The sequence below is a fragment of the Pygocentrus nattereri genome, chromosome 27, assembly GCF_015220715.1.
Source record: "Pygocentrus nattereri isolate fPygNat1 chromosome 27, fPygNat1.pri, whole genome shotgun sequence".
NCBI classification, from domain to species: Eukaryota; Metazoa; Chordata; class Actinopteri; order Characiformes; family Serrasalmidae; genus Pygocentrus; species Pygocentrus nattereri.
In genome coordinates this window covers 27,764,393-27,774,986 of record NC_051237.1, presented here as the reverse complement: position 1 = coordinate 27,774,986, position 10,594 = coordinate 27,764,393, and positions in this window count along the sequence as shown.

Sequence of the window (10,594 nt, the reverse complement as noted above, 5' to 3'; positions counted from 1 at the left end):
GGGAAATATTCTAAGACAAGTATTACAGACAACTGAGAGAGAAAAAAAATACTGGAAAGGTTTTAATAAAGTGATTTTATAGAAAATGTTCCTGAAACTGAGCTAGATCCACATTATTTACCAAATTCATTTATAAAGTATAACTAAATAAATAAAGGAAGGAAGGAAATGTGAGTAAATTGGACTGTAAGTGGAAAATGAGAGATGATACGTGGAGTTTTGTCTAATACTCTGTTTAGCCAATGGTGGGCCGCTCAGAAAATGCTGAGCAGAACACCAGAGGACCACCAGCTTTGCCATCAGTAGTGGAGTGAATGTCATCCGTGACTGTACTTAAGCACTTTTTGTGTATCTGGACTTTACTGAGGGCGGCATGGAGGTGCTGTGGGTAGCGCTGTCGCCTCACAGCAAGAAAGGCCTGGGTTCGATTCCCCAGCTGGGTGGCTGGAGTTTGCATGTTCTCCCCGTGTCTGTGTGGGTTTCCTCCAGGTTCTCTGGTTTCCTCCCCACAGTCCAAAGACATGCAGTCAGGCCATCTGGACATGTTAAATCACCCCATAGGTGTGATTGTGTCTGTCTGTCTGTCTGTCTGTCTGTCTGTCTGCCCTGCGATGGACTGGCGACCTGTCCAGGGTGTATCCTGCCTATTAACCAATGACAGCTGGGATGGGCTCCAGCACCCCCCGTGACCTTGAGGTTGCTTAGAAGATGTGTGTATCTGTACTGAAGTTTCTCCGTTCTGGACTTTCTCCTTTCACTCCACTACATTTCAGAGTCTAATATCCGACTTTTTCCTCCTACATTTTGAGAAATCTGTCGTTCCTTTTGGTTTCTGTGTGTATAAAAACGTCACATGTCAAAACGAAAGAAGCGCAAAGCCAGAGCACCAATCAGGGCCCAGCGGTCACTTTGTTTAGAGCTGGTTTTGACCTGTTGGTCATACCGACCCAGTGCAGCACGCGGTTCAACGTCAGCGCAGCAGCGTAAAACTTTGGGAGAGTCTGTTCAACATAAATGATGAACTAACCTAACTTTGTGTAAATAGAGCTCAATATAGAAATATGTCCACATATGCAGTCGAGACTGACGCGGCTTTTTTCTGAATTTCTACAAACACCATTTCATTTTATAGTAAATGAGTTTGGGCTGGTTTATGTTTATGAACAGACGCCTACAGATCAACATAGTAAAGGAGCTCATCTGTGATCCTGAGTTTAAAGCCAGTTTTTATTCAACTTTGAACTAAGTTGTATTAAGTTGATGAATCTTTTAGTACTTTTACTTTTGATACTTAAGTACATTTGAAGACAAATACTTTAGTACTTTAGTACGTCTCTACTTTAACTCAAGTACATGACTTGTGTGCTTCATGCACCACCGGCTGGGAGACATTCCTTTTTCCCCTGATTAGTTTAAATGAATCAGTGCAAATTCTCTGGCTTTAGAGTGAATGTCTTTCCAAAGGCTGCTCTTAAAACCGCTTAGTCAGCGCTCGAATGCTGGACTCGTTTTGCGCACCAATTCTTTAGCTGAAAGGAAATGAAAGCTGCTCAGTTTAGGAGGTCTCTACTGTCTAGAGTGCTGGTGTCAAACTCAACCACTAAAGGGGCCATGTTAAAAAATCTCAACAGATGTTTTTATTTCTTTTTTTAATGTATTATTTTTTTATTTAAACGTCCTCAGGAGCTCAGTCTTTTAAACCTGCCTATTTGCTTGAACTAGAGACCTGGCATCCTTTCTTTCTTGCAGGTTCATTAAGACTTGGGCTGAGTGTCTGAGCTGCTGAGCTGACGTTGATTGTTTATGTTGGCTGAACTGACGTGGTGGTGGTGTGTTAGTGTGTGTTGTGCTGGTCTGAGTGGATCAGACACAGCAGTGCTGCTGGAGTTTTTAAACACCTCAGTGTCACTGCTGGACTGAGAACAGTCCACCAACCAAAAATATTCAGCCAGCAGCGTCCTGTGGGCAGCGTCCTGTGGGCAGCGTCCTGTGGGCGGCGTCCTGTGGGCAGCGTCCTGTGACCACTGATGAAGGACCAGAGGATGACCAACACAAACTGTGCAGCAGCAGATGAGCTGTCGTCTCTGACTTTACATCTACAAGGTGGACAGACAAGGTAGGAGTGTCTAATAGAGTGGACAGTGAGTGGACACAGTGTTTAAAACTCCAGCAGCACTGCTGTGTCTGATCCACTTGTACCAGCACAACACACACTAACACACCACCACCACGTCAGTGTTACTGCAGTGCTGAGAATGACCCACCACCCAAACAGTACCTGCTCTGTGAGGGTCCATGGGGGTCCTGACCACTGAAGAACAGGGTAACAGAGTATCAGAGAAACAGATGGACTACAGTCTGTAACTGTAGAACTACAGAGTGCAGCTATACGGTCAGTGGAGCTGATAAAGTGGACAGTGAGCGTAGAGACGAGGAGGTGGTCAGAATGTTCTGCCTGATCTGTGTGTATTGCTTGATTTGACAAGTCAAAACATTAAACCAACAACATAAGTAGATAAGAACTGTCACACCACTCATTAAAAACTATGAAGAGTCTGTGCCCAAATGATTGAGTCACAGATTCTTACAATTATCTGTGTATAAAATAAATAATGTAGGTGAGAAAACATCTATGTGGCGAGTGTGCAGTACACACAAATATACATTGTTCCTTAACGCTGCATGTGTTTCTCTTAAACATTAATAAGCAGCATATTAAAAGAAGATGATAAGTCAGTTTGTGATTTAGGAGCCTCTTGATGTTTATTCCAGTATCCAAAATAAGAGTTAGCCCCTTTAAACCCCTTCAGACAGGCTGTCCAGGACATTTTTAGGATTAGGCATTACACTTGCATGTGTCCATTCCCATGGAATAAGTCCCTTATTAACAGAATGGTGTATAAAGAAGGCCTTGCAGTATCAGGGCAGGATCCCGCAGTCCCCACATGAGCAACATGTCATAGTAAATAATGTTCAATATTGCGGACGCATGTGCGGAGACGAGCGAGATTTATTATGGGCAAATCCAAAATCAGGGTCAAGCCAGTCCAGGGTCATAGAGCCAATACGTAGAACAGGAGGGACAGACATGGCGCCAAAATGAAACAGGATCAAACTAACAACAGAGGCTGGAAGAAGCACCAAACAAAACAATTCAAACGGTACTTATCAAACAACACATCCAACAAACATCAAACAAACATCAAACAAACAAAGACCAACAAACACACAGGGGAAACACAGGTGGAGACAATCAATGGTGGAGTCATGAAACGAGAGGGCAGGACTGAAAGCCAAAACAGAAGCACATGGACAGGACTGGGAAGTACACGCAACACAAGCACATGGACAGGACTGGGAAGTACACGCAACACAAGCACATGGACAGGACTGGGAAGTACACGCAACACAAGCACATGGAGAGGACTGGGAAGTACACGCAACACAAGCACATGGACAGGACTGGGAAGTACACGCAACACAAGCACATGGACAGGACTGGGAAGTACACGCAACACAAGCACATGGAGAGGACTGGGAAGTACACGCAACACAAGCACATGGACAGGACTGGGAAGTACACGCAACACGAGCACATGGACAGGACTGGGAAGTACACGCAACACAAGCACATGGACAGGACTGGGAAGTACACGCAACACGAGCACATGGAGAGGACTGGGAAGTACACGCAACACGAGCACATGGAGAGGACTGGGAAGTACACGCAACACAAGCACATGGACAGGACTGGGAAGTACACGCAACACAAGCACATGGACAGGACTGGGAAGTACACGCAACACAAGCACATGGAGAGGACTGGGAAGTACACGCAACACGAGCACATGGAGAGGACTGGGAAGTACACGCAACACAAGCACATGGACAGGACTGGGAAGTACACGCAACACGAGCACATGGACAGGACTGGGAAGTACACGCAACACGAGCACATGGACAGGACTGGGAAGTACACGCAACACAAGCACATGGACAGGACTGGGAAGTACACGCAACACGAGCACATGGACAGGACTGGGAAGTACACGCAACACGAGCACATGGACAGGACTGGGAAGTACACGCAACACGAGCACATGGACAGGACTGGGAAGTACACGCAACACAAGCACATGGAGAGGACTGGGAAGTACACGCAACACAAGCACATGGACAGGACTGGGAAGTACACGCAACACAAGCACATGGACAGGACTGGGAAGTACACGCAACACAAGCACATGGACAGGACTGGGAAGTACACGCAACACGAGCACATGGACAGGACTGGGAAGTACACGCAACACGAGCACATGGACAGGACTGGGAAGTACACGCAACACGAGCACATGGACAGGACTGGGAAGTACACGCAACACGAGCACATGGACAGGACTGGGAAGTACACGCAACACGAGCACATGGACAGGACTGGGAAGTACACGCAACACGAGCACATGGAGAGGACTGGGAAGTACACGCAACACAAGCACGTGGACAGGACTGGGAAGTACACGCAACACAAGCACATGGACAGGACTGGGAAGTACACGCAACACAAGCACATGGACAGGACTGGGAAGTACACGCAACACAAGCACATGGACAGGACTGAAAGGTCAACAAAAGGCCATGAGGAGACTGGGAGGGGCCAGTTGTGACACCAGGACAACTTTACAGCATTGCTACAGTTAAATCCACAGATAAAGCTACAGATAAAAGTACGACGGCATTTTAGGGCCACTGTTAACAAAAATAAAAAATAGTAGACTTTGAGAATAAAGTCGTACTATTTCGAGAAAAAAGTCTTAGAATTACGGCATTAAAGTGGCATTAATACCAGGAAAGGTTGATAACAAAATGTTAATAAAATGAGCAGCGTTGAGTTGGTGGAGTTATACTTTCATGTCGATGGACTCGGAGGAAACTGTCTGTCTACACGGCTATCGGGGGCTTCATCCCCCCCTCCCCCATTCACAGAAGGCATGAAGTTTCACAGACAGTGAGAACAATAATCAAACTGAGCCACAGAGAGACGGGAGTGAGTGGAACTCCAGCACCAGGGCAGCAACCGAGACCCCAACACATTATGCCAGCCCCCCTACAGTTAGACCCCAACAGTTAGCCCCCTTCTTTCTCCAAATATTACGACTTTATTCTCAAAATATTACGACTTTTTTCTTGAAATATTATGACTTTTTTCTCCAAATATTCACACTTTATTCTCAAAGTCTACTGTTTTTATTTTTATAAACAGTGGCCATTTTTGATATTCCACTCACTTGCTCCAAAAGGGGGCGCTATTATCACATTAAAATTATAAGAGCTGAACCTCTCATCAGTGGTGCTTCTGTTCTTGCTAAAATGTATGAGCATAGAAATAAAAGTAAAAAAAAAAATCAATTAAAATTTTTAAATGTTGTTATTCTGTTATTATTTTATTTCCATAACTAATGTAAATTATTTAAGTAATAAGTAATTACCATGAAGCTATTTTGTTAAGCTAATGGTCTGTAGAGTGCTTTAAGGGCTTAAAATTCTGTGAATCGTACATTTCGCTGCTGTTGGGACAAAACCTTCTATCTCCAAAATAGTGACTTTACAGGAGAAGGAAAAAACATACTTTACTTTTAATGGAAGTCAATGGAACCAGACGTCTTTCCAAGTCATTTTGGGCCGTTTCTTTTGGTCCATTCATCATGAAATTTAAAGACAATATAAAGGGCAACAGGCATCTTCAACTTATGTCAAAAATTGAAAAAACAAGATACTTACGAGGTTTTCTTCCAACCACAGCGATATATTCTGGTGGAAAAGTCTTGTAGTTTGATATTTCCCCTGCGCACTTTTAACTCTGCTTTACAAGGAATTGAAGATGTGGATCGGGTGGTGGTGCCTTCGGGTCGGGGATGGGCTCTGACTGTTGTCTGTGCTTATGCACTGAACGGCAGTTTGGAATACCTGGCCTTCTTGGAGACGCTGGAGGGGGTACTGGAACATGCCCCCTGTGGGGACTCCATTGTCTTGCTGGGTGACTTCAACGCTCACATGGGCAATGACAATGAGACCTGAAGGGCGTGGTTGGGAGGAACAGCCTCCCCAATCTGAACCCGAGTGATGTTTTGTTATTGGAGTTCTGTGCTCACCACAGTCTGTCCATAACAAACACCATGTTCAAACACAAAGGTGTGCATAAGTGCACATGGCATCAGGACACCGTAGGCCACAGTTCATTGATCGACTTCATAGTTGTGTCATTGGATTTGCGACCATGTGTTTTGGACACCCCGGTGAAGAAAGGATCAGAGCTGTCAACCGATCACCACCTAGTGGTGAGTTGTATCGGCTGGCGGGTGAAAATACCGGACAGACCTGGCAGACCCAAACGAGTTATAAGGGTTTGTTGGGAAGGTCTGGCAGATGAACCTACCAGAAAGATCTTCAACTCTCACATCCGACAAAGCTTCGACCGCATACCAAGGGAGGCCGATGACATTGAGTCCGAGTGGGCCCTGTTCCGCACCCCCATTGTCGATGCAGTGGATCGGAGCTGTGGCCGCAAGGTCGTAGGTGCCTGTCATGGCAGCAAAACCTGAACCCATTGGTGGAAGGAATACTTCAAGGATCTTCTCAATCCCACCAACAATCCTTCCCCAGAGGATGCAGAGCTTGGAGATCCGAGCGGGGGTCTGTCCATCACTCAGGCTGAGGTAGCCAAGGTGGTTGGAAAACTCCTTGATGGCAGAGATCCACCTGGAATTCCTGAGGGCTCTGGATGTTGTAGGGCTGTATTGGCTGACACGCCTCTGCAACATCATATGGATATCTGGGGCGGTCCCCCTGGAATGGCAGACCGGGGTGGTGGTCCCACTTTTTAAGAAAGTAACTACAGAGGTATAAAGTTGATGAGCCACACCATGAAGGTATGGGAAAGAGTTGTTGAAGCAAGGCTAAGGCGAGAGGTCCAGATCAGTGAGCAGCAGTTTGGTTTCATGCCCAGAAAGAGCACCACAGATGCAGTTTTTGCGTTGAGAGGGTTGGTAGAGAAGTACAGAGAAGGTCAGAAGGAGCTGCATTGTGTCTTTGTGGATCTAGAGAAGGCAGATGATAGGGTGCCAAGACAGGAACTGTGGTACTGTATGAGGAAGTCAGGTGTAGCTGAAAAGTATGTTAGGGTGGTGCAGGACATGTATGAGGATAGTGAGGCAGTGGTGAGGTGTGCAGTTGGAGTGACAAATGGTTTCAAGGTGAAGGTGTGGCTACATCAGGGATCAGCTTGGAGCCCCTTCTTGTTTGCAATGGTGATGGAAAGGTTGACAGATGAGGTCAGGCAGGAGGCTCCATGGACCATGATGCTTGCAGATGACATTGTAATCTGTGGTGAGAGTAGAGAGCAGGTGGAGGAGAATCTGGAGAGGTGGAGGTTTGCACTGGAGAGGAGAGGAATGAAGGTCAGTAGAGACAAGACGGAATACATGTGTGTGAATGAGAGGGAGGCAGGTGGAAAGGTGAAGATGCAAGGAGTAGAGGTCGTAAAGGTGGATGACTTCAAATATCTTGGGTCAACCATCCAGAGCAATGGACATTGTAGAAAAGAGGTGAAGAAGAGGGTGCAGGCAGGATGGAGTGGGTGGAGACGGGTGTCAGGGCTGATGTGTGACAGAAGGATAGCAGCAAGAGTGAAAGGGAAGGTTCACAAGACAGCAGTGCGTCCTGCTATGATGGATGGTTTGGAGACTGTGGCTCTGTCTAAAAGACAGGAGGCTGAGCTGGAGGTGGCGGAGATGAAGATGCTGAGATCTTCATTGGGAGTGACGAGGCTGGACAAGATTAGAAATGAGCAGATCAGAGGGACGGTGAAGGTGGAGCAGTTTGGAGATAAAGCCAGAGAGGCCAGGTTGAGATGGTTTGGACATGTGTTGAGGAGGAATAGTGGATATATTGGGCAAAGAATGTTGGAGATGGAGCTGCCGGGTAGAAGGAGAAGAGGTAGACCTCAGAGAAGGTTTATGGATGTAGTGAAGGTGGACATGGAGATGGTTGGTGTGAAAGTAGAGGAGGCAGTGGATAGGGCAAGATGGAGGCAGATGATCCGCTGTGGCGACCCCTAAAGGGAGCAGCCGAAAGAAGAAGAAGAAGAAGAATCTCTTGTGTTGGGAGTGTGCTTTGTTTTAGGTATTTTATCTGTGCTTATTTAAACTTAGTTTGTCTTTTATGTAAGAGGAGGTGCTTTAGTTGTGGTATTTTACCTGAACACTTTTAACTTTGCTTTACAAAAGATTGTCTGTACCACCTGGTGTTTCAAACAGGTAAGAGGGGCGCGCCTGTACGTCTGCACCCAGGGCCAGATTAACACTTCCTGAGGCCCGGGGCTAATTACCAGGATGAGGCCCTTCATATGATGTTCTGACGCATGACCTCACACAAACCCACTGACACATCAGCGTACACAGTACCAATCTATGACAGACTACCGTTTAAAGTGAACTGGTATTATGATTTCAATTCAATTCACTTCAATTCAATTCATTTCAATTCAAGGGTAGCTTTAATATCATTACTGAATCGTTACTGAATAGTTTGCAAAAAAAACAAAACACATTTCCAGTAGATGGGGAGTAAGACAACCATTCTCTTGCCACCTTCTCTCCATTTCTGAGCGAGCGACTGAACAATGTTTTGCTCAGACATCGCTTCTGATTTTTATAGCTCCTTTCAGAAGCCGAAAAATCGGCATCTTTATGTTGACATTGTGTGGGTGCTTCAATTCCCTTTCCGACCCAATAGCTTCGCATCTCCTCATTAACTTCTCCCCAGCATGCAATATCTGTTGATATATCTATTTTCGCCCCTGCCTCAGAATCAACAGGCTCATCTGCTACATTACCCACTGGTTCTTCTCCATCACTTGTTTCCTCAGAGATTGTAGCACTATTGCTAGCAGACTGGCTAGTTGGGCTGGTTAGTTGGCTAGCGGTGGTTGGCTGCTGTCCATCACTGACAGTTGCCTCTTTGCTGGTGGTAGCTGCTACAGCAGGCTGACTACTCCACATGTTGGTTAATTTGGGTGTTTTCTGTAATAATTCTGTCGCTCTTTCCTTTTTTATTGATTGTAATTTTCGTTTTTTTGCTCCGCTCTCGTGTTTCCTTTGGCCCGACATTTTCGCTTGTTTCGTTTTTTTTTTTTCTATTAATTTTTGTCATTTGACATTCAGCGACCGGAGGCCCCCCTAGTGGCGAGGCCCGGGACTGCAGCCCTTTCAGCCCATTCTTTTAATCCGGCCCTGTCTGCACCAAATAGATGTTTACTCTGTCTAGCTCGATAGGTCAGAGTGCACTGCCATATGTAGTTTTGGTTACTGGCTAGGGGAAATAATGCTTCTGGCCTTCTCAGAGTCCAGGTTTAAACCCTATAGAGCAGAGGTTACTAATAGGTTACTAGTTGGGTGCGAGTCCAGACCCAGACGCTGTCCTTTGTGGATCTGGACCTGTAATCAAAAACTAAGGAGAATTATTAAATTTCGACCAGGTGGTCCTATTTTAATCAGCTTAGCTTTTCTAGCCTTTACGGTAGCTTTAGCAGCCCGGAAACTCACAGACCAATCATATGTGTTGTAAATATCACACATGATGCTATTCAGCCAATCAGATCTGTGCATTACGATGAGCACTGAGATTCGACTGAGTGGTGCCACACAGGGGAGGGACAAGGCAAGACACAGCACTCAGAGAAGAAAGTAAGTCAGAGGGAAGTTATTTCACGTTTTCATTTTATGTCGTGCTCTAAAAAGAGAAAATTGACAGTAAATGTCGTTGAAATTTGAATGAATTGTAATTTTTTTTTATTCGACATTCAGTTGTTGACTGTATAAGATGCTGATATTCCTACTAGGCTACTTCAATAAAGAGTGTATGGCACTCAGTGGTGGGCAGTAACTGAGTAACTGAGTATCTGAGTAAATGTAATTAGTTTCTGTACTTTAGTATTTTTGGTGTATCTGTACTGAAGTTTCTCCGTTCTGGGCGACTTTTTCCTTTCACTCCACTACATTTCAGAGTCTAATATCCGACTTTTTCCTCCTACATTTTGAGAAATCTGTGGTTCCTTTTGGTTTCTGTGTGTATAAAAACGTAACATGTCGAAACGAAAGAAGCGAAAAGCCAGAGCACCAATCAGGGCCCAGCGGTCACTTTGTTTAGAGCCGGTTTTGACCTGTTGGTCATACCGACCCAGTGCAGCACGCGGTTCAACGTCAGCGCAGCAGCGTAAAACTTTGGGAGAGTCTGTTCAACATAAATGATGAACTAACCTAACTTTGTGTAAATAGAGCTCAATATAGAAATATGTCCACATATGCAGTCGAGACTGACGCGGCTTTTTTCTGAATTTCTACAAACACCATTTCATTTTATAGTAAATGAGTTTGGGCTGGTTTATGTTTATGAACAGACGCCTACAGATCAACATAGTAAAGGAGCTCATCTGTGATCCTGAGTTTAAAGCCAGTTTTTATTCAACTTAAACTTGGAACTAAGTTGTAAATAAATCTGAAACTGAAACTTTGCTTGTGTGTAAAAAGTGATTTCAGAG